The sequence below is a fragment of the Danio aesculapii genome, chromosome 11, assembly GCF_903798145.1.
Source record: "Danio aesculapii chromosome 11, fDanAes4.1, whole genome shotgun sequence".
NCBI classification, from domain to species: domain Eukaryota; kingdom Metazoa; phylum Chordata; class Actinopteri; order Cypriniformes; family Danionidae; genus Danio; species Danio aesculapii.
In genome coordinates this window covers 10,448,847-10,458,389 of record NC_079445.1, presented here as the reverse complement: position 1 = coordinate 10,458,389, position 9,543 = coordinate 10,448,847, and positions in this window count along the sequence as shown.

The window sequence follows — 9,543 nt, the reverse complement described above, 5'->3', positions numbered from 1 at the left end:
ACGCAAAACACCTACAAAGGTTTCCTCAGCCTTGACTGCTGACATGACGGTTGGGCAGAAGACCACCATTGACACCCAATAACCCAATTTCATTCGGAAATGAAGGTCCCAGAGTCTGGAGGAAGACTGGAGAGTCACAAAAGTAAGCTGCTTAAAGTCCAGTGTGAAGTTTCCTGTCAGGGATGAATTGGGGAGCCATGTCATCTGCTGGTGGGGGTTCATTGGCTTTTATCAAGTCCACAGTCAACGCAGCTGTCTACCAGGAAATTTTAGAGCACTTTATATTTTCTGCTGCCAACAAGCTTTTTGGAGATGATGATTTATTGTCCAGCAGGATTTGGCACCTGCCCACAAAGCCAAAACTACCAGAAACTGATTTAATAGCTGGAATAACTACTTGATTGGCCGGCAAACTTGCCTGACTGTCAAGAGAAAGTTGAGGGAACAGAGCCCCCGAAATGCAGATGAGCTGAAGGCTGATATCAAAGCAACTTAATACCTTATATAACACCTCAACTGTGTCAAAGGCTGATCGCCTCCATTATGCCGCGCTACCTTGATGCTGTAGTTAATGCAAAAGTAGATCCAACAAAGTACTGAGGACAAAATACAGTACATTAACACACTTTTCAGAAGGCAAACATGTTACATAAAATATTCTTATTCTGTAAAATAATATAAAAATATATATTTTAATCTTTTTAAAAAACATAAACATTAAAATTAAAACAAATAAAGGCTTTAAATATTTCACTTTGTGTGTAGTGAACTAATAGCACATACATTTCAATTTTTAAAACAAATTGTTTATATGGACTTTACCTCGACATTCCTGTATATGCAGCAGCCATGACTTCAATATGCTGAGTAACGTTATATATCAGTAATATTGAGCATGGTGTCATTTGTGAATGGCTGAATTCAGTCCATTCAGCAGAAACACTTACTGAACGATTCATTGATTCAAACGAACCTGTTAAATGAATGACTTGTTAAGTAATACAACTTGCTGCCACCTACTTCCTTTATAATCTTCAGAATCATTCTGTCAATCATCTCTGTGATCAGAAAGAGTGTTTGAATTGAATCCTATTCAGTTTTACCACTTTAATTGTTGTGTAAATGCATTTACTGAATCTAATTCAACTTCAGATGCAGATACTTTGCCACCTATACCTTAGAAAGTGCTTTAGAAATCAATTATTAAATTGATATCAGCTTATATGATTTTGATTAAATGGCAAAATTTAGCTTTAAAGATAACATTCCTGTTCAGAGTCAAGGGGAAAAAATCTGAACTTTACTGATGGTAATAAATACAGTTAAAATACTCTTATTCTCTCTGGCTTTATTACTCCAAGTGTTTTTTCAGGGATTTGATCTGTTCTTAGCTGAGAAAGCACTTGTATGTTATGTGTAATAAGGGCTATTAAACATTACCTATGGGTGCAAGCTGACTATTCCTTTTTCTAGTTTTGTAAAGTTTTTGTCAGTAATTCAAGTGTTGTTCTAGTTGAGGTCATTTGTATAGTACATTAGGTAAGATCAAACAATGAGGTCCCCAGTTCTTTCTTCATGCCCTTTTTCATGTAATGTTTTGAAAAATGGCACCTCAAATGAGTGCTTCAAATCACTGAAGTGACAGCACTTCTAACTTGCCAGCATATCCTGCATTTCAGAATAATAACCAAAAGATACACACTAATGTATTAATAAATTAAATAAGATAAACAAAAAGCTACAGAGAAAGACTTGTGTGTCAGTACTGAAATAGTTATCATAATATTCCAAAAATCCATCAGTTATTAAAAGGAAGTATTACAAAAATGACAAACAGCTGATGACCGCACGGTTTGAAGTTTGGTCGACCAATCAGCGAAGAGGGGGCGTGTAGTTCCTGCCCACACAGAGAACAAATTTTAAAGCCGTTTATTCATTTAGGTTAAATCACGTTTTTATTTTGTGTGTAAAAACAAAATATGATGAAAACAAAAGTTAACGCTTGAAAAAAAAAATTTTTATGATTGTGAGAAGGTTCAAATTTGGTGTAAACGAATCATTTATTTGTTTTTTCATTTTGAAAATGAGAAAACCAATTATATGCAGGTGTATGAACCCTTTATAACTCAGAATTCTGACTTTATTACTCAGAGTCGTGAGTTTGTATAAACACATAGATGAAAGATTGTTCTCCCACACATCTGAGTCAACAAGCCTAATATTTGTGTATTTGAGCAGATTGTCAGTCCAGTCTCGCAGTCATCTTGTTCCAGTTTGACACTAGGGTTGGGCCGATAGATGATGCCATCGTCCATCGCCGATGGCCGACAGACAACACAATGCTAAGCCGGCATCACCGATCCTCCGCCCTGCCCCCGTCGCAAACCCGCTTATGAAAAATACACACTTAGGCCCGTTTACACTAATACATCTTAGTTTTAAAATGGCATTTTAGAACGAAAATGATCCACATCTACACCGTGTTTTACCTTGCATTTCTGAACAGCCCTCTGTCCGCCGATAACGCACATCACATGACCACACACACACAGCCACACACACTGTCATGCACTCGTCTGAGCTCCAGAGAGCAGTGCACGTCAGACAGTTTATCAAGGATGTACCGCTGGATCACATCCCACTATAGTTCTTAAACGTGATATTTAATTCAACTTGTCTCTATCTAACGACTCTTCGGTCTTTTGAATCTATCAGGTAATGTTTCACAGCATCAGCACTCTGCTTCAATCTTTCACTTTCACGCTTGTACTTAGTAATTTTAGTGAAAACCTCAGATACTGTCGTTTGGTTGTTGTTGGTCTTGCACCTTTTTTACAGACCATATTCGTTGACGCCATTATAACGACACGGATCCCTCTGCCTTTTCATGCCAGAGTACAGCGGAAAAAGTGATTAACAGGTGGTAATTTGTGTGTAGCTTATTTTTATTTATTTATGATTGGTTTATGGGTAAAACTAAGACCATGTGGGTCAGGTAGTTGAAACGTTAAGCTACAAATAATTAATTTGTTATGAATTAATTCATTATTCATAAATAATTAATTCACCTCTGCCTATGACAATGATGCCATCGTCCATCGCGATGTTTCAGAATAGACATTGTACGATGCCAAATTGGTCGACATCGCCCAACCCTATTTGTCACTGTTTTTGTTGTTTGTTAGCCCTTCCTCTATTTTTGTGTAATAATAACAGAATAGATGATATGCAAATGAAACTCAACCTGCAAATGAAACTCAACCTGTGATTAAAAATAAAGTTGTCCCCCAGAGAGGGGGGGGTGGTGGTGGGCTTATTTAAAAAAAACAAAAAATGTGTATTTGCATCGTCTTTTTATGTTTCTCAGCATCTCGTTCATGTGCATTTTTTTATTCAGAGTATTTTTATTTTTATGTAAGTATTTTGCATGTAAGTGGAGTCGGATCATACATATTATTTGCTTATTCTCTTCATCTCTTCATTTGCTTTCAGCTTCTTGTGCTTATATTTGAGACACAAGAGAAAGATTCTAACTCTGATGTCTGAGTCATCGGTTTCTTATATGTTTTCATTATCTTTTCATATATGTTTAATATAATACAGTTTCTTTTACATGTAATCAGATATTTTCAGTAAAGCTCTAAATGCCTAAAGTATATGATGTCAAATAAACAAATGAAAATTTCATTTTGGAGTCTTGTGCCATTATTTAAACACATTCATTTTGTGTCTTGACTATTGGATGGATATTATGAGAATTCAAGTGTTTTTTGTGGATGCATGTAAAACTGAGGACTAAATGAAGCTATTTAAAGAGCCCATATTATGGGTTTTTGAAAATGCCCTTCCATGTAGTGTGTAACACAGCTCTAAGTGAAGTGAAATATCCAGCTAAGGCTTAAATCTGTAAGTGTACAGTGTTTAAAACTATTGATTCATCTATAAAAGAGTCGACTCATAGTGCTTCAAACGAGTCGCCTTGATAACGAGTCATTAGGTGTTTCGCGATGACGCAGCCACGAAACACAAGCCTCGCCAGTAGTTACGCGCGCAAACCAGGGAGATTTGAAACCTGCGGCCCCGCCCACTAACACAGAAAAAACACTAGACACACACACACAGACGCCGCCAGTCGAATGAAGTCACGCTGTGCTCAGATGGATAATATTGACAGTCTCTACCCAAAGATGAGTTGTTAACCTGGTACAGTACACGCGGTTACTCTTTATATTCTCTTATCACATGTAAGCCACGTTAAAAACGCGACGCGTGCCGCTTTGTTTACGGATTTAACGTTAAAGGCTTTTGTGAGCTCGCGTTCCACTGCCGTTTGTCGTTGCTATGGCGATCGATCGTAAGCTAGGAGACAGGAGACTTGTGTCACTTTCCCTAGTTCTTCTGAGGAGCGTTGTGTGTGTGTGTGTGTGTGTGTGTGTGAGAGAGAGAGAGAGAGAGAGAGAGAGAGAGAGAGAGAGAGAGAGAGACTCGCGTCGCTTTCCCTAGTTCTTCTGAGGAGCGTTGTGTGTGTGTGAGAGAGAGAGAGACTCGCGTCGCTTTCCCTAGTTTTTCTGAGGAGCGTTGTGTGTGTGTGTGTGTGTGTGTGTGTGTGTGTGTGTGTGTGTGTGTGTGTGAGAGAGAGAGAGAGAGAGAGAGAGAGAGAGAGAGAGAGAGACTCGCGTCGCTTTCCCTAGTTCTTCTGAGGAGCGTTGTGTGTGTGTGAGAGAGAGAGACTCGCGTCGCTTTCCCTAGTTTTTCTGAGGAGCGTTGTGTGTGTGTGTGTGTGTGAGAGAGAGAGAGAGAGAGAGAGAGAGAGAGAGAGAGACTCGCGTCGCTTTCCCTAGTTCTTCTGAGGAGCGTTGTGTGTGTGTGTGTGAGAGAGAGAGAGAGAGAGAGAGAGGGAGAGAGGGAGAGAGAGAGAGAGAGAGAGAGAGAGACTCGCGTCGCTTCCCCCAGTTCTTCTGAGGAGCGTTATGTGTGTGTGTGTGTGTGAGAGAGAGAGAGAGAGAGAGAGAGAGAGAGAGAGACTCGCGTCGCTTTCCCTAGTTTTTCTGAGGAGCGTTGTGTGTGTGTGTGTGTGTGTGAGAGAGAGAGAGAGAGAGAGACTCGCGTCGCTTCCCCCAGTTCTTCTGAGGAGGGTTGTGTGTGTGTGTGAAAAAAGCCTTACACTATGAAGCGCGTGTGCACTGTGACTACTTTTATATAGTTGATTACCAGCTGGGCATTTCACTCTGTCTCGTGCTGAAGCCTGTCACTGTCGACCAATCGCAGCAGGCTGTCATCGGTCCAATCAGCGCAGATTAGCTTCGCGCTGAGGAGGGGGTTGGGAACAAATGAATCGTTCAGCGATTCATATGGGAGTCGTTGGGATAATTAGGTAAAAATAAATGCAGGTTATAAGACCATCAAAGTGTTTTATGACCTTGCATGCATATTAGACTGTTGTTGGAGACCCTTACAACCTAAATATGACCCTATTTCATGTATAATATGGGCTCTTTAATATAGCATAATATTAGCACTTTAAATAATGTTATTTTTTGTTATAATTTTTTGTTATTTATGTTTTAAAACCTTGACTTTTCCAAACTGCGGTATACCTTCTAAGGATTAAGTACAGTTTTAACCCAAAGGATGACCAGTCTGTCAGATGAAGAAGAGCCTGAGTCAGAGATTTAATTAAATAAATGAAGTTTACTGAAGATAGTTTTCAGTTTCATCAGCAGAAGCCAGCTTCAACACTCGAAAAGGAGTTCCTAGGCCGCTTTGCTTACAATCACAAATCATTAACAATTATACTCTCACATAACGTCATTAACTGTGTCACACATATAGGTTTTCTAACCTGATTGGTTAAAACACAGATGGACTTGGAAAATTTCCACGTGGGTGCGTGCGTACAATTCTGAACAATATCTTAAGCATAAACATCAGACATCTATTAGATTGTTTAGAGCTGACTCCAGACCTGTGAAACGGATCCAAAATCAAATAGAACACACACACTTAAAGTATAATCTGTTTATTATCCAAGCCTGAGTGTACTCTCAGCCGTTTTTATCAAAACTGGTTAAAAACCAGTATAATATACAGTCAGGCAGTTATAATATCCTTACTACACAAAGTCTATCTTGAATAAAAAGTAGATTCACTTTAAAAGAATTAACCGTAAAAATAGCAAAATCACTTTAGACATTTTAGATAGTATTAACTCATAGAAATAACAATAGAAACCGTTGCTTCCAGTCCTTAGCCCTCAATTCCACTCAAGATCACCGTGACCTCTGACCTAGTTTGGTGGCTCCTGAAACTAGTTATAAAGAGACAGGCAAATGCACTGAACATTCTTATATTAAGCAATGTGTTGACTTATTCATTAGTTGTTGTTTTTTTTACAGTAATCATTATTACTTTTTTTTTTTTTTTATTAGAATATGCAAGTAGTACACAAAATGGGATCACATACAAAGAGAACAAAAATTATGAAAACAAAATGTGTGCGTGCATGTAGAGGCAACAAGGTGGATATTAAATGAAACCAATAGCATATATATATATATATATATATATATATATATATATATATATATATATATATATATATATATATATATATAATAGTTCGAGACAAAAAACAAATTAGTTAAAATCAATTCAATGTTAAATACTCATTCAAATAATCATATTTTATAAAAATAATGAGAACCACACACGCGGCTGTCAGTAAAGGACCTTGAGCTTGAGCTCCTCCTCCTATAAGCTGTTTTAATGCGTACACCCACCCCACCCCTAACCCCAACCCCCAGTGACATCACTCTTAGAAGTAGTGCAAGGAAGGAGGAGCTGGAGCTCAGCTATGCCCAAGTGGCTCTGCAGTGAGCACCACTTGAAAAGACTGCACACACACACATCGCGAAATGCGGAAGTTTGTTTCTTTCCATTCTGCATGTTATTTAATTTCATAACACTCTCACCAGTCCTTACTCCTTATTTGCGTCTGATACCCCAGTTTGTCACGGGGGCATGAATGAAATGCTCATGACTAAAGGTGTAACTGCCGAACTGCAGATAAAGTCACCCAAAATTACATGAAACTCTTGAAAACACTTCACATAAACACCTTAATTATATTATTGTCTATTAAGGCAAATAAATAGATTACAGATGTCCATGTAAGCGTAGTCAGTAGTGTCTTCGAACTAAGTGAAAGATCCAGAAGGGCATCCTGCTGAAGGGCGTTTTTTTGTCAGAGGGCTCACCGGCCAGGTATACATCTGTGCTAAAATATCAAGGTGAAAGTCATCATAGCTTGCGTAGAATAGACCCAGCTCCCAACCAAACTTTGAGAATAGATTTACGGTGATATTTTTTCTCGCGCGATAAGAGTCTCGCGTTTACGCAGCATGTTAACGCTGATAACGGCCCACCACCAAGTTATCCAGGGTTATCTTTTACAAAAAATCATTTTGATGACCTGAGTAATGCACTGAGATCACCAGCCTGGGAATAGATGCACAGTAAAGGAGCACAGATTTAATGATGCAATGAAAAAACAGAAATGCATATTCATTTGCCAATTCAACATCCAAAAAGACTGACTATTTTCCAGCCTGAAATAATAAGTATTTTACGTTTTGTCAGTTTAGTGGCTAATTCGTACGAATTCATACGAGTTTAGTCATTGTTCAGAAATTGTACGATTTTAAAAAGGAGGCATGGCACCTAACCCCGCCCCTAAACCCAACCGTCATTGGGGGATGAGCAAATCGTACTAAATTGTACGAATTAGATCGTACAAATTTGTACGAATTAGCTACTAAATCAAAAAGTTACGAATTGCCGTGAGATTGTGTTGGAATTTATCCATTAGTAATAAAAAAAATCTCTCACAGACCCACAAATTTTATACACATTCTAATTTGGGATGTAAAAATCAAAAAAATTCCTTTGTGTTGAACAGATCGAACATGTTTGTAACAAGTGAAATATGAATAAACGATGGCAGAATGTTGATTTTTTTTGGGTGAATTATCTCTTTGATACAGTGCTGCTGGATGTGTTCCTCCTCTCTTGGTGTTATTTCAGGTCCTGCAGTGGCCATCAGTGGAGTCAATGGCTGCATCAGATTAGAGGATTTTTCTATTCACAGCATCGCCAGATCCTGATCTCCATCATTTAGTGGACATTACTGATAAAAACACTGCTGTGGTCTGGAAAAGACAGTCAACCTGAATTCTGAGAACAGCAGACGTTCTTACCTTTGGACAGACAAATTCAGTTAAAATGTCAATTATTATTCAGTGAAAGGACATTTTATTTCACACTCTTCATCATTTTAGTTCATAGTGTTTTTTTATTGTTTGTTTTAGTGAAAAAAATATTCAAATTCATAAATAAAAGATTGTTTTCTGACAGTCTGACATGACTTCTTTCATGACTTGATTTATTTCATCGATACATTTATTGCATGCTCAGTGTTTTTTGTAACAATGGGTGTTTGTTGCTGGTGGTCAGTCTTCATTGATTGCACATTCCACCAGTAAGAGCAGAGTGTGAAAGTTTAATTAGCAGAAAAACAACACAGTTTTGCTTGAAATATGGCAATGCACACAACGCTGTTGTTCAAAAGAGGACACATTGTTGGTGTGCGTCTAACTGTCGCATCTGTGACCAAGACATCCAGTCTTTGTGTTGCTCAAGAGTCACAGTATTCAGGGTAATTTCAGTATACCACCAAGAAGGACAAACCACATGCAATAGGAGTAACTGTGGACCATACCTGTCAACATTGAGATGTGAAAATAAGAGATATGCCCACAATAATAAGGGACCCCCCCCCCCATCCCTAAATTACAAAATATGTTCATTTGGTGCTGTTTCATTGCAAATAAACTGTTAAATTGTCAGTATTATGTTTTAGGATTATTATTAACAAAATAGAAAATAAATATACAATAGCTGGAAATACATTAGCAAACAGCTTATTAAAATTAATAGCTATTATAATAAAATAAGCTATCAAATCTCATTATCCGTTTTTTCACTGTATAACCTACACATTCTGAATAAACGAATGAATCTATTTAGATTTTTTTTCACTTGATAACGTTATAATGAAAGCATTCGATTACTTTTACTTTTTAATTTTAATACTCATTTAGGACAAAATTAGTTGTGTTTAAAAAAAACCTCACCAAGATCGACATCTTTAGATATCATTATTTTTATTATTAATTATGTGTATATGTCTGTTCAAACACGCACCTAAACCCAGACTTTCGCTCCGCTCTAAATAGCGTGTGCAGAATCCGTTTGTGAAACAGCGTCTATTTATCACTATGGAGCGCGTCAGCTGACAGTCACGCACCGCTGTATGACTGTTTGAGGATTGCATATGAAGGGTAGTCGGCATCTGTTATGAAAAGGAAGGGAATCCCGCCGTTTTTATATTTATTATAAGGTGTTTTCATGCCTAAACAAAACAAAAGCACAGAACAGACTCGCATTTAAGAGCAAGGGGCGGCCCCTGGTGGTTCGGCGGTATCG